Source organism: Salvia hispanica, chromosome 3 (genome assembly GCF_029641045.1).
Source record: "Salvia hispanica isolate PSC_SH4W2 chromosome 3, Shi_PSC_v1, whole genome shotgun sequence".
Taxonomy (NCBI): Eukaryota; Viridiplantae; Streptophyta; class Magnoliopsida; order Lamiales; family Lamiaceae; genus Salvia; species Salvia hispanica.
In genome coordinates, this window is record NC_142694.1 from 49,487,561 (window position 1) to 49,501,091 (window position 13,531).

Here is a 13,531-nt window from a genome sequence, read left to right on the forward strand (position 1 = left end):
TTAATTAAAATTACAAAGAGAACACCATAGACGTGCAACTATCCTTTTGAAGGCCATGAAAAATATTAATGAAACTACAAGAGTTTATGCAAGTTGAATTACATTGACAGTGCTAGAGAGATTTAGTTATAGGCGGAACCAGCTCGGAGCTAGCAATTTAAATAAACGAGCATTGAAATTTAAAATTTCAATATATAATAATATTAAAATATTTAATTTTATAATATAATATCATTGCCGCTTTATGCTATCAAACTGCTATGCTAGTTATTCTGTAAAAATATCTAATATGCTATCAAAAACTGAACTTGGAGAAAAAATTAACACCTATGCTCTATCTTCCCTTCTAGAGTAGGGGTGGGTCGATACGATATATCGTATCGAAAACGTTGTATCGTGTATCGTATCGAAAATATCGATATGAAAGAATTTCATATCGTTATCGTATCGAAAGTTTCGATATATCGAACTTTCGATATAAAAAAATTTCATATCGTTATCGTATCGAAAACTTACGATACGATATCGCATCGTATCAAAAATTACGATATATCGAAAATTCGATAATTTTTCGATATTTTTCAATACGATACGAGCGATATATCATTTTTTCGATATTTTTCCCCAGCCCTATTCTAGAGTACCTAAATTCAGCAATCATTTTTATCCTAAATTCATTGGCAGCAAATCTAAATGAAAGCCGAAAATCTAAATGTTGAAATATGGAATTCTAATTTCTAAATGTTGAAAGATGGAACAGTAAGTTAAACTCAATCATACGAATCAAATTAATGTTGAAAGTTGGAGTTCAAAGTAGTGGCCATTCAAGTTTTTAACCATAAAGAAATAACATCTCATAAACTCAAGAAATAATCAAGATCTAAGACTTAGTTAAAATAATCTAGTAAAATCTTTATATAAAATTCAATTTCTTTTTTTTTTCTTTTTTTTTTTTGGGTAATTTAATCGGGGTATCTACCGGCCGGCCCAAATACTATTCCTCGCACTGATTTGTATGCACCTCGATGGGTGCGACAACTGACTCAAGGATTTAAGGCTACTCCATACGAGAAGTGATCGATCCTCTTGCCTTTTGGTTAAGGATGGACGAGTTCCATACCACTCGACCACAGCCCTTAGATTAAATTTCTTAGTTTTTTCGTTCCTGTAGGGATCAGATTAGGCGCGGATTCACTATTTACCAAGACCTCTTTGTTCTTCATTAGGAGAGCTCAGTCAAACTCTAACCACGCGACTGATTTTGTTGAATTAATCAAGATTACAACCAAAGATCAATTACCTATTACAACCGTAGTTAATATGCTAAGCTAGGGTTCTTGAAGTATCAACAAAGTCCTCCTAAGAAGCCTGCACACTGAGTAAACGGATTATGATAACAAGCAAGATCCTCTCGGATCAAAAGAAACATGCACAATCCGTTAATCACAAGAAACAAGAGAGAAACTGAATAGATCAAAAGATGGCTCAGAAACCCGCCAATAACCAGATCTATTTACCCAGAAACCAATCCAAGGGAGCACCGTTGAAACTGACAAGAGATCAACCTCTCACCGCAGGTAACAACACCACACAACTCAACCACACCGGATCTGGAAGCACCGATCACAAACTCACTCAGGAAATCTCACACACCAAACCCTAGTTTCTCACAACACTCAGCAACCAAAGCAGTTGCCTTCACCACCACCCACACAGGTCCACTCACTAAAGAAACCGTGAGAGATTACCCAAGAACAGTGGAAGATCCATCGGAGAAGAGAGGGAAATCAGAGAGAGAGATATTTTCGGCCTAGAGAGAGAGATGAGAGAAAGAGAGATGTCAAGCGAATAAGAGTCTCAAGAGACTCTTCACTCACATAACAAACACACTCACAATCCAACGGCTCAGAGACAGGATCCGGGTGAGAGACCATGTGGCAGCATCTGGAGCAAGAGGTAAGACATTTGGGCTTAGCCCAACACTTATAACATCTGGGCCAAAATAAAATAACCAGCCCAGCAAAAAGTCCATCAATATTCAACATACTCCACCTTGGACTTTATTCTGGGAAACCAATCTGATTATAGGCTAAGGTCATGATCATCACAGCCTACAAGGCAGTTCCCTCAGTACCAGAGGACAAAAAAGTCCACAAGCATTTTGGAACCACCAGGTTGCCTTTAGACACCAGAGGGGCTGACACCCATTAGTCTAAAGGGATTCATGCCTCTAGCCACCTATCACCCTTACCACAGCTGATAAGGTGGCTGAGGTCTTATCCCCGGGACATGCAACCTATCCTAGATCATAGTGCAAGAATTTAATGCAGAAAATAAGTTTTTCTAATGGTAAGGGCTTAGTTCCCATGTCAGCTGGGTTTTTATCTGTATGCACTTTATGAAGAAACACTTCACCTTTTTCTACAATATCCCTAATGTAATGAAACCTTACATCTATATGCTTTGTTCTATCATGGAAAACAGGGTTTTTACATAACTGAATAGCAGATTGAGAATCAGAGAACAACACAGGAGAGGATTTCACAAACTTGAGTTCAGAAAGTACTCCCTTTAACCATACAGCTTCTTTCATTGCCTCAGTGATGGCAATATACTCTAACTCAGTGGTGGACAAGGCCACAATGTGCTGCAGCTGATTTCCAACTTATGCAAGACCTACACACTGAAAATACATAGGAGGTTGTTGACTTCCTCTTACCTCTATCATTAGCATAGTTGGAATCCACAAAACCAGTTAGTAAGACACCATCATCACATTTAGAATAATATAAACCATACTTAGCAGTTTGCTTCAAGTATCTAAGAAGCCATTTCAGAGCTTCCCAATGAACAGGACCTGGATTAGACATGTATTTACTAAGACATGACAGCATAGGCAATATCAGGCCTAGTGCTAACGATCAAGTACATAACAGATCCAATAGCATTAGCATAGGGAATTCTCTTCATAGCATCAATTTCAGATTGAGACTTAGGGCACAGGTCTTTACTCAACATAAAATGAGCAGCTAAAGGTACAGAAGCAGGCTTAGCATCAAACATATTAAACTTTCTCAGAATTTTGTACACATAAGGTTCTTGATGCAACACAAGGGTGGATGTTTTTCTATCTCTACAGATGTTAATCCCTAAGATTTTCTGAGCATCACCCAAATCCTTCATGTCAAAATTCTCACTCAAGGCAGCTTGCACACCCTTAATGGTTTTCAAACAAGGACCCATTATAAGCATATCATCAACATATAAAAGCAAGAACACAGACACAGTATCAAGATTTTTAACATATAAGCATGCATCAAAGGTACTTCTGACAAATCCTAACTTCTGCATACAAGTGTTAAACTTGATGTTCCACTGCCTGGGGGACTGTTTTAAACCATATAAGGCATTTTTTAACAAGCACACATGATTGGGAAACTTGGGATCAACAAAGCCCTCAGGCTGATTCATGTAAATAGGCTTATCAAGATCACCATGTAAGAAAGCAGTTTTAACATCCATTTGCTTTAATTCCCAATTAAAATGAGCACACAAAGCCAACATCATTCTGACTGTAGTGAATTTAACAACAGGGGCAAAGATTTTTGTGTAATCTACCCCCTCTTGTTGGGTAAAGCCTTTTGCCACTAATCTGGCCTTGTACCTAAGGCCCTCCACCTCATTTTTCAGTTTATAAAGCCACCTGCAATCAACCACAGATGCACCAGGAGGCAAAGGTATAAGAATCCAAGTAAAATTAATTTTCAGAGAGTGCATCTCCTCCATCATGGCTTTATGCCACTGACTCCAGAATTTAGATTTGGTAGCTTGCTTGTAGGTTTGAGGCTCATCACCATCAGATTCATAAACATTGAAAGACAAATTTATAAGAGCAACTAAACCAACAAAGCCATCATATCTAGAAGGTTTACTGACATTGACTCTTCTAGTTCTATCTCTGGATAACACATAATCCTGCAAGTTAGTATTATCAATAGCATTTTGAATGCCACTAGGGCTATTTATCACATTCTGGACAGGAACAAGAGGAGAGTTTCTAACTGGACTATCATGCAAATTGGGCACATTGTCACCAACATTTTGGGCAGGATTATTATGCAACACATTTGGATTTCCTTCATCAGGTGTCTCATTAGAAGTATAGACTGGATAAGTGTTCCAAAATGGCTGCTCCACCTCACTTGTAGCATCAATAGAATGCTCCACTCCGGTGAGTGTATCTGTGGACTCCACCTCATTGAGGGGTTCATTGTCCACATCTATAGGATCTGGGCTACTTGTCAATCTTAAGCAGGGGAATTCATCTTCATTGAAGACTACATCTCTACTTATAATGACCTTGAACCCAGGTTCACTCCTTAGCCAGACTCTATACCCTTTGACACCCTCAGGATATCCTAGAAAAACACGTTTTCTAGATCTAGGCTCAAGTTTATCAGACTTATTATGCACAAAGGCAGTACAGCCAAAAACCCTTAGGTGAGAAAAGTCAAGAGGCTTCCCATAGAACACATATTCAGGACACTGATCAATCAGAGGCACAGAAGGAGACCTATTTACCAAATAAGTAGCAGTTAATAAAGCCTCACCCCAAAACTTTTTAGACAATCCAGACTTAGAAAGCATGCATCTCACTTTTTCAAGCAAAGTTCTGTTCATTCTCTCAGCAACCCCATTTTGCTATGGGGTATAAGGCACAGTTCTATGTCTTTTGATTCCAAAGCTATCACATAAATCATCCATCTGATTATTACAAAACTCCAGGCCATTATCAGTTCTAATAGCCTTAATCTTCTTACCAGTTTGAGTCTCAATCAAGGTTTTCCAAGTTTTAAGTTTTTCAAAAACATCAGACTTGTGTCTCATCAAAAAACACCAAACTTTTCTTGAGAAATCATCAATCACAGACAAGAAGTAAACACATCCAGAGTGAGAAGATACAGAAGCAGGACCCCAGACATCCATATGCAAATATTCCAAGATACATTTACTCACATTAGCAGGAGCAGGGGTACTAGGAAAAGAAACTCTATGCTGTTTACCCAGTACACAAGAATCACAGGAAGACAACTCACTTTGAACATCATTATCAGAAAGAATGGCATGTTTTTTCAGGATACTCAAACCTTTTGCACTCATATGACCTAGCCTATTATGCCACAACATGGTTCTGCCAGTTTTAACTACATTGGCATAAGTTTTTTCACATGCAAGAGGCACAGCATTACAAACATACAAGCCACATTTTTTCTTAGCTTTGAAAAGACACATAGAACCTCTGCAAATCTTCATACAGCCTTCTCCCCACTTCCTCCCCATACCCTCATTCTCAAGAGCAGTACAAGACATCAAATTATAGCACAGATCAGGAACATATCTCACATCCTTCAGGCTGAGCACATAACCATTTTCAAACTTCAAACACACAGTGCCAATACCAAGAATTTCATACTTCTTGTCATCAGCCATTGACACAAAAGTCTTAGTTACAGGTTTCAGCTCAGAAAACACTTCCTTAAAAGGACTCACATGATAAGTACATCCAGAATCACACAGCCAATCATTTGAGGTAAAGGGACATGCAGGAGAGGCATTCACAAATTGCAGGTCATGCACCATGAACATAGAATCATTGACATTGTCATAAGTAGCAACATTAACAAGGGTTTCAACCTGGGGATTGTTGTTAGGAAACTTATTCTTCTTAGGTTTAGTGCACTCTTTCTTATAGTGCCCAACATCACCACAGTTGAAACACTTCCTATAGGTTTTAGGATTCTTGCTTCTAGACCTAGACCTAAACTTTTTCCTAGAGTTTGAGGAATTACCAGAACCACGATTGGGCTCATTGCCCCCTCTAGATTTAGATCTTCCTCTAACATTCAACACCTTATTGTAAGCATTCTTATCAGCAGCCCTTTCCCTAAGCTCAAGTTCTTTGGATTTCAGGGAGCTAAAAATCAGGTCTAGAGGAGCAGAATCTCTACCATACTTAATGGCAGCCTTAACATCACTATCGGAATCAGGTATGGCATTCATCAGGGCTATGCTAGTGTATTCATCTATGGTTTTATCACCTGACCTCTTAATGTCTTGGACTAACTTCTGAAACCTATCCACATTGTCATCAATATCTTTAGCAAGATCAAGCTTAAACTTGAACAATTTTTCAAGCAAATACATTCTGGAAGACATAGAGGTTTCAGTATACAAAGTATCAAGTAATTTCCACATTTCAGCAGCAGATTCCTCATGATCAACTTTCCTAATCACAGAATCAGATAGATTTAACACAATGGTAGCCCTAGTCAGATCATTCATCTCATCAATTTTATCCTGAGCAGTATCCTCAGGTAAAGTACCATCAACAACTTTGAACACTTTTTGTTGAATCAAAACACATTTCATTTTCTGTTTCCAAATAGCAAAATCATTTTTACCATTATAAGGAACCAAATCAACAGGTTGAGCCATTTTAGCAAGAAAATTAGCAAGAACACAGGAAGCAAGACAGAAACACACAGCCTTACACACCAGAAAGCACAGAGACATACACCAGCAACATAAGAACAGACCAAGAGCTTTCACACAACAGAAAGGAACTCAAATCCTTGACTGTCACGAGCAAGACTGGCCAAGGCTATCCCAGCTCGCAATCACTCACTACTGGAGGGCGCAGGGGGTCACTTGGGCAGTGCAAGATGCTTGGTGGTCAAGTAACTTGAGATCACAAGATCACAGAGCACAAGAACCAACGGAAGCTACACAGAGAAAAGAAAGCACAGAAGTCCTAAGTCCTTGCCAGAGACTATCTACCAGAAACAAAAGCCCAAGCCTATATTTGGCACTAAACAGAGAACTAAAAACAAGGAGGATATAGCCAATTTACCAGAGTGAATCCCCTCTCGAAGGAGGATTCCACTTGCCCACCTCCTTTAGCGACTTGGCGTGCCGCCCTAATCCCCTCGTGGCTCTGATACCACTGTAGGGATCAGATTAGGCGAGGATTCACTATTTACCAAGACCTCTTTGTTCTTCATTAGGAGAGCTCAGTCAAACTCTAACCACGCGACTGATTTTGTTGAATTAATCAAGATTACAACCAAAGATCAATTACCTATTACAACCGTAGTTAATATGCTAAGCTAGGGTTCTTGAAGTATCAACAAAGTCCTCCTAAGAAGCCTGCACACTGAGTAAACGGATTAGTGATAACAAGCAAGATCCTCTCGGATCAAAAGAAACATGCACAATCCGTTAATCACAAGAAACAAGAGAGAAACTAATAGATCAAAAGATGGCTCAGAAACCCGCCAATAACCAGATCTATTCAACCAGAAACCAATCCAAGGGAGCACCGTTGAAACTGACAAGAGATCAACCTCTCACCGCAGGTAACAACACCACACAACTCAACCACACCGGATCTGGAAGCACCGATCACAAACTCACTCAGGAAATCTCACACACCAAACCCTAGTTTCTCACAACACTCAGCAACCAAAGCAGTTGCCTTCACCACCACCCACACTTGTCCACTCACTGAAGAAACCGTGAGAGATTACCCAAGAACAGTGGAAGATCCATCGGAGAAGAGAGGGAAATCAGAGAGAGAGAGATTTTCGGCCTAGAGAGAGAGATGAGAGAAAGAGAGATGTCAAGCGAATAAGAGTCTCAAGAGACTCTTCACTCACATAACAAACACACTCACAATCCAACGGCTCAGAGACAGGATCCGGGTGAGAGACCATGTGGCAGCATCTGGAGCAAGAGGTAAGACATTTGGGCTTAGCCCAACACTTATAACATCTGGGCCAAAATAAAATAACCAGCCCAGCAGAAAGTCCATCAATATTCAACAGTTCCGCCTATTGGTTCTCGGTTGTTAGAATTGGGAACCGATGTTAGTGTAGAATCCCTAACCGAAATCGAAACCTAACCATAATTTAGAGTCTGAAGTTAGAAGCCAACAACAACATTCGATCATCTATCCAATTGGTTGGGGTTCGAATAGTCACATGGGTAACTTATAAACCATTATAGATCTTTTTTTTTTAAATTAGTAGTATTGTAAAAAACAACCATTGCGAGTATAACATTACAAAAGAGTGGCTACAATCTAAAAATGTCGTGATCAATAACAAATTCATTTACAGATGAATGTAAATGTTCTGTAAACATATCATATTTGTAGCAAAACTATATATCACTGCAAATAACAAGAAACAGGTTGATGCTTCCCTCCCAAGTCTATCAAATGGAGCTACAACAACTCCCCTTTGATTCAGCAGACATCGGAAATACGACAATTGACTCTTGACCTTCTCCGGATCCTTCGCTAGTTTGTCATACGGTGTCCATAGCCTCTCTGCAAACATGGTAAACAAGGAAACAATTAGTGAGATCCGAACTTCAAGATTTAACCGATTTCTCATTCTTGTCTTGGAAGGACCTTCGAGATTTTAGTGAAGTGCAATAATATAATAATTTTATTAAATAAAAAAAATACGGAATTAAAATTTCGACATGAATACAGACGGAGAAAGTGCAATAATAATTTTATTAAATAAAAAAATTAAAAATAGTACAATCCAAAAAGAAAATACAATGATATAAACAAATTACATTATAAATATCAATGCGTACTCCTTTGCGCCCACAACTCTTCAATTATATCTTTCTGGAGTCGAATATGGGCTTCTTGTTGCCGAAGATCGGCAAAAGGACCCGATCGGCGTCCCCATGAGGTATCTTTATTCGTACATTGGCGGTGGCCACGTCGTGGCTTGGACCGGCAGCATCAGCATCTTCATTGGCCCAATTAGTCAGTTCTTGACCTTCATTTTCAATAATCATGTTGTGCATGATAATACATGCATACTTGACATCAGCAATACAGTCCTCATACCACAACCGTGTTGGACCCTTTACTGCTGCCCATCGAGCCTGGAGCACACCAAATGTCCGCTCCACATCCTTGCTCACCGCCTTCTGACGTTGTGCAAAGTAGATCTTCTTTGGATTTGTTGGGCATCGTCTTCACAGAGACGGGCCACCTAGGGTATATCTCATCCGCCAAATAATAGCCTATATCGTTTTGGTTGTCGTTGGCGACAAAACTGATGGCCAGACAATGCACATGCGCTGCTCGTTGAAAAGGGGCGACAACTGGAGGACCTTGATGTCGTTGTTCGACTCGGCTACCCCAAAATACGCATGCCAAATCCATAGTCGGTAATTAGCTACGGCTTCAAGGATCATCGTGGGATTCTTGTCTTTGAAGTCGATCGTTTATTGCCTTTTCCAAGCAGTGAGGCGGTTCTTCCATTCCCAATACATACAATCTATGCTGCCTAAATGCCGGGAAACCCGTACATCGACCCGTGCATATCCATTAGATCGTGGCAGTCATGGGGGTAGGCTTCCGAAGATAAATATCCTCGAATATGTGACTGACGCCCTCACAAAAATACTGCATACAATCACGGGGTATCGTCTCGCCGATGTGGAGGTACTTGTCGAACATTTCAGCCGCGTCTCCGTAGACCAACTGTCTGATTACGGCATTGCACTTCTGTATAGGTGTGTGACCGGGGTCTACCACTCGCATTCTCCCTGAACCTGAAATATTTGTATCGACGCTCTAAAGCGTTCATAATACTCATAATAGCGGTCGGTACATCCTAAAACGCTGCCGGAAAAAGTTCCCCCCAAACTGCGGCTGCTTAACGAATTAGTCGTCAAACAACCGTTGGTGGGCAGCGACGTGGACTCGGGGTACAATAGCTCGATGATGGATGGGGCAAGGTACCACCGGCAGCTGGTGCTGCAAGTGCTCTTGTATCAGGTGATTTATCTCCACGGACGTATAGGTCCGCAACTCTTCGTTTATTCGCCGCCTTGTGTCAGCATCCCACCACTACCACTACCACTAGCCATTTTTGGATCCACCGATCAAATGAGAAATGTAGAGAGAAAGAAGAGAAACTCGTTAATACAAGTCGTGCAAATGAAATGAAATGCAACGATCCGTATAAATAGAGTTTTGGGAGAAAAAAAATAGCTGACGTCCATCAGAACGTCCATTGAGTCACCACAATAGCGGACGAGAAGGCGGACGACCCGACAGACATCCGCGCATGACCGTGGACGACCTCTCGTCCGTTGCGCGCTCGTCCGCCCCAATAGTGGACGTCCTAGACAAACGACTCACTCGTCGGTCGGACGTTCGCAGGGACGTCCGCTATTGTGGATGCTCTTACACAACTTTTAAAGAAGTTCTTCTTCTTTCTTCTCATGCGTCACTTGTTTTACGGACGATCAACGTGTATGAGTTTCAATACCAGAAACGAGCAAACTAGAGTCAATGGAAAATATTCTCTTCGTCCGTGTACCATTTAAAGAGAAAATTCCACTTAACACGGGATTTAAGATATTTTTTGATTTTGCGAAGAAAAGTAAAAAAACGAAGTTAGTAAAGAGTTAGACTCATTTTTAGTGTACAATTTAACAATGAATTGTGGGTGGAAAAGTGGAATATGGTCCACTTACCATAAACGGAAAAAAGTAAATATAGATCTTCAAATCGTGAACAATATCCCAAAATGATAAATCGATGTTTAAATCATGGAATGGAGTATAAAATATCACACAAAATGTAAAGTACAGTAAAGTTTGTTATAGATAGATAATTAACTTTTAAAGTTCAAAGAAAATATCAGAATTGAATCAAAGTTTGTGGCTACAGGGACCAATATCCCAAAATGAGTAGTATGCTTTACTGCTACCGCGGCGTAGGGGGGCTAGTCGGGTATAGCGGCGGCACACCTGCGAAAATAGAGTTTTTGTCGACTCCAACGCCGCCACTAGTGGTGAGGGAGACAAGTGCGGCCACGAGCCCGGCGTTTCCGGCAAGCGTGGGCTCGGTGTAGGTGTAGTTAGTACGGACGTCTTCGAATTCGTCTGCCGGATAAGGGCCGGCAACCATGGCACCAGTGACGATGTTGGGATTGGGTGTGCTGGCGTCGCGCCACCGCCACCCGCCACGGCAAGAGTAGCGGGTTTTGTCTCTAGCGATGGAGGCGCCACGGTGGTGGACGTGCCTCGGAAATTTGGTGCCGTATCCCACAACGTAGCTTGTCTTTGAAGGGTTGGCGCCTAGTATATAATTCATCTTAACAAAACACAAACAATTGTCTTGTTAGTTGTTACCAACCATGTATAATTTTTTTTATAAATAAGCTTAGAAACACAATAAAAGAGAGAATATGGTACCTGTAAAGATGCGAAATCTTTTAGAACATTTAGTGACAAAAAGGTTGAGCCACAAAACCAGCCAGTAAGTCCAGTAGCGTTGAGGTAATCAGCATAAACAGATGCCAAAAATGCTGCATTTGCTATATATTGCAAATTTTGTGGCCTCCCACGGTTCAATTCAATCATTCCTCCTATAAATTTTACAACAAAACAACCAAATTAGTTTATCAATTAGATGGGCAATTAAGCCTAACTACACAATTGTAGTGTTACCTCGACTCCAATTGAAAACTCTGTTGCTCCGAAGGTAAGAGCACATAGTAAGCCCTGTAATATTATGATGCATATTCAACATATCCTCGTACGGATATCCCGGTGTCAAGAAAAGCCCGACTCTTGTCAGAAGTAGCATTGCCCCCGGCAGCTTATTATCCCAGCTAAAAACTCTCAAATCAGGAGTCATGTTAAAGGCTCGGGAATTCTTTGCCATCCCGGGATTAGTAGCCAGGGACAAGTACGAAGAGTTTCCGGTGGCACAGAAAAGCCACGCAGCGCCCCAAATGTATTCATCATAGTATCCCGTTGAGTTGTAGTATGGCTCGATGAAAGGGTTACCTCTCGAGTAGCGGGTCCTCCGGCCTGCTTCGCGGCCAAAGGCGAAAACGTTCTTGGCCCCCTCGGCCAGCTTCTTGGAGTAGGCGTGGTTGTCACGGAAAACAATGGAGGTTGCGGCTAGGGCGGCTGCCATCTCGCTCGCGAGGTCAGGCCCGAAGGTCGTGGTTTGGACCGGGCGAGGGTAGTCCATGTCTTCGGGACGTTGCCAGCAGAAGTGGTCGTCAGGGGTGGTGGAGCCAGGCTGAGATCCGCCAACCTGCTCGAGATCGGGTTAGGATATATAATGACCCATGAGAATAGGCCCGTTATAAATGTACCTTGAGTTTATATATATGGTCATAGTTTATACTCCCTTTAGCAACCAATATATATGTTGTCATGGACAACATGTAATATTAGTACTACTATTATTAACTCAAGGATTATAGTGAAATAAGGGCATACCTGAGAATAAATTTGGTTTATTTTAGGGGAGGATGAGTTGAAAGTTAGAAGCAAATAGTCAGCTCCCCATTTGATGAGGTCTCTAACGTGATTATATTCTCCATTTGCACGATATTTGTGCTTATATTCAATAACGCTCCAACTTAACAATGTGACTGAATATGCCAAGGGAAAATGAAATTTGGCATTATCTCCGGCGTCATAGTATCCTCCCACCAACCTCCTTTAACGTCTGTTAAACCCGACCCATCTCGTAACCCGGAATCCCCTCTCCATGGGATACGGTTATTCTTACCCAATTTACCGGCTGCAATGACAAATTAAGGATGTAAATGGAAAACATGTAGGTTAATAGTTTTACATGCATCAAATAAATGTTTCTAAACAATTTAGGTAGAGCATAGTGCTAAAACTTAAACACAAAAAGCATATTGTAAAAAAACTTATAGCTAATCAGATCCAAATAAAATAAGTTTACACTATTTCATAGTATAAAATTAATTAAGTCCTCTATTGTCTATTGACTATTGACATATACTAATAATAATTAGTAATAAATAAATAAGAGATTAATATATATATATACATAGTAGACTAAGTAGAGAGGAAACGTACACTTTTGAGCATCGAAGAAGAGAAGAGCCTTGTGGAGGGCGGCTGCGTAGTTATCCGGCAATGGATGCGGCGACGGCTTGTGTTTAGGTTCTGAGTTAGCTTCGGTTATCGGAAGCCCAATCACGACAAGCGCAATTAAAATGGACACAAATGCCCATTTTAACATGCATAAATATTTATTTTGTTGTCTCATATATATTATTATTTGAGATCACGAAAAGAAACACAAAATCAAAGTTACCTGAAAATATCAGTGGCTAAATTGGACACCAGTTCTAATCTCTCTCTAGCTAGTATGCACTTGAATTGTATATATAGAGATTGGGGAGAACAGAAAAAACAAGTTGACTTGAATGTGTAATTTTCAATTTATATCTCTCTACTTGATGATTTTTGCGACTTGGTAATACTCAGAGATGGAGACTGAATCAACCAAATTCTGTAATGATGCTCTATAATATTTAAAATTGGCTTTTTTTTAGGAATGAGTTGTATAATTATTAATTATGAAATTTAGTTTAATAGAGTTGAGGTGGTAAAGAAATGGTTTAAAAATCACACTAAATAATATTTTTCATTC

The 13,531-nt window shown here is 40.3% G+C and overlaps 1 pseudogene across 1 annotated transcript; it reads right to left on the minus strand.

Annotated features, from left to right (window-relative positions):
* Positions 1 to 10,696: 10,696 nt before the first annotated feature.
* Positions 10,697 to 13,117, minus strand: LOC125216867 (endoglucanase 12-like; annotated as a pseudogene). The gene is made up of 5 exons (XR_016136288.1): positions 12,952 to 13,117; positions 12,337 to 12,643; positions 11,551 to 12,148; positions 11,296 to 11,468; positions 10,697 to 11,194 (listed from the first exon to the last, which is right to left on the minus strand). The product of XR_016136288.1 is annotated as an endoglucanase 12-like (transcript).
* Positions 13,118 to 13,531: the final 414 nt, after the last annotated feature.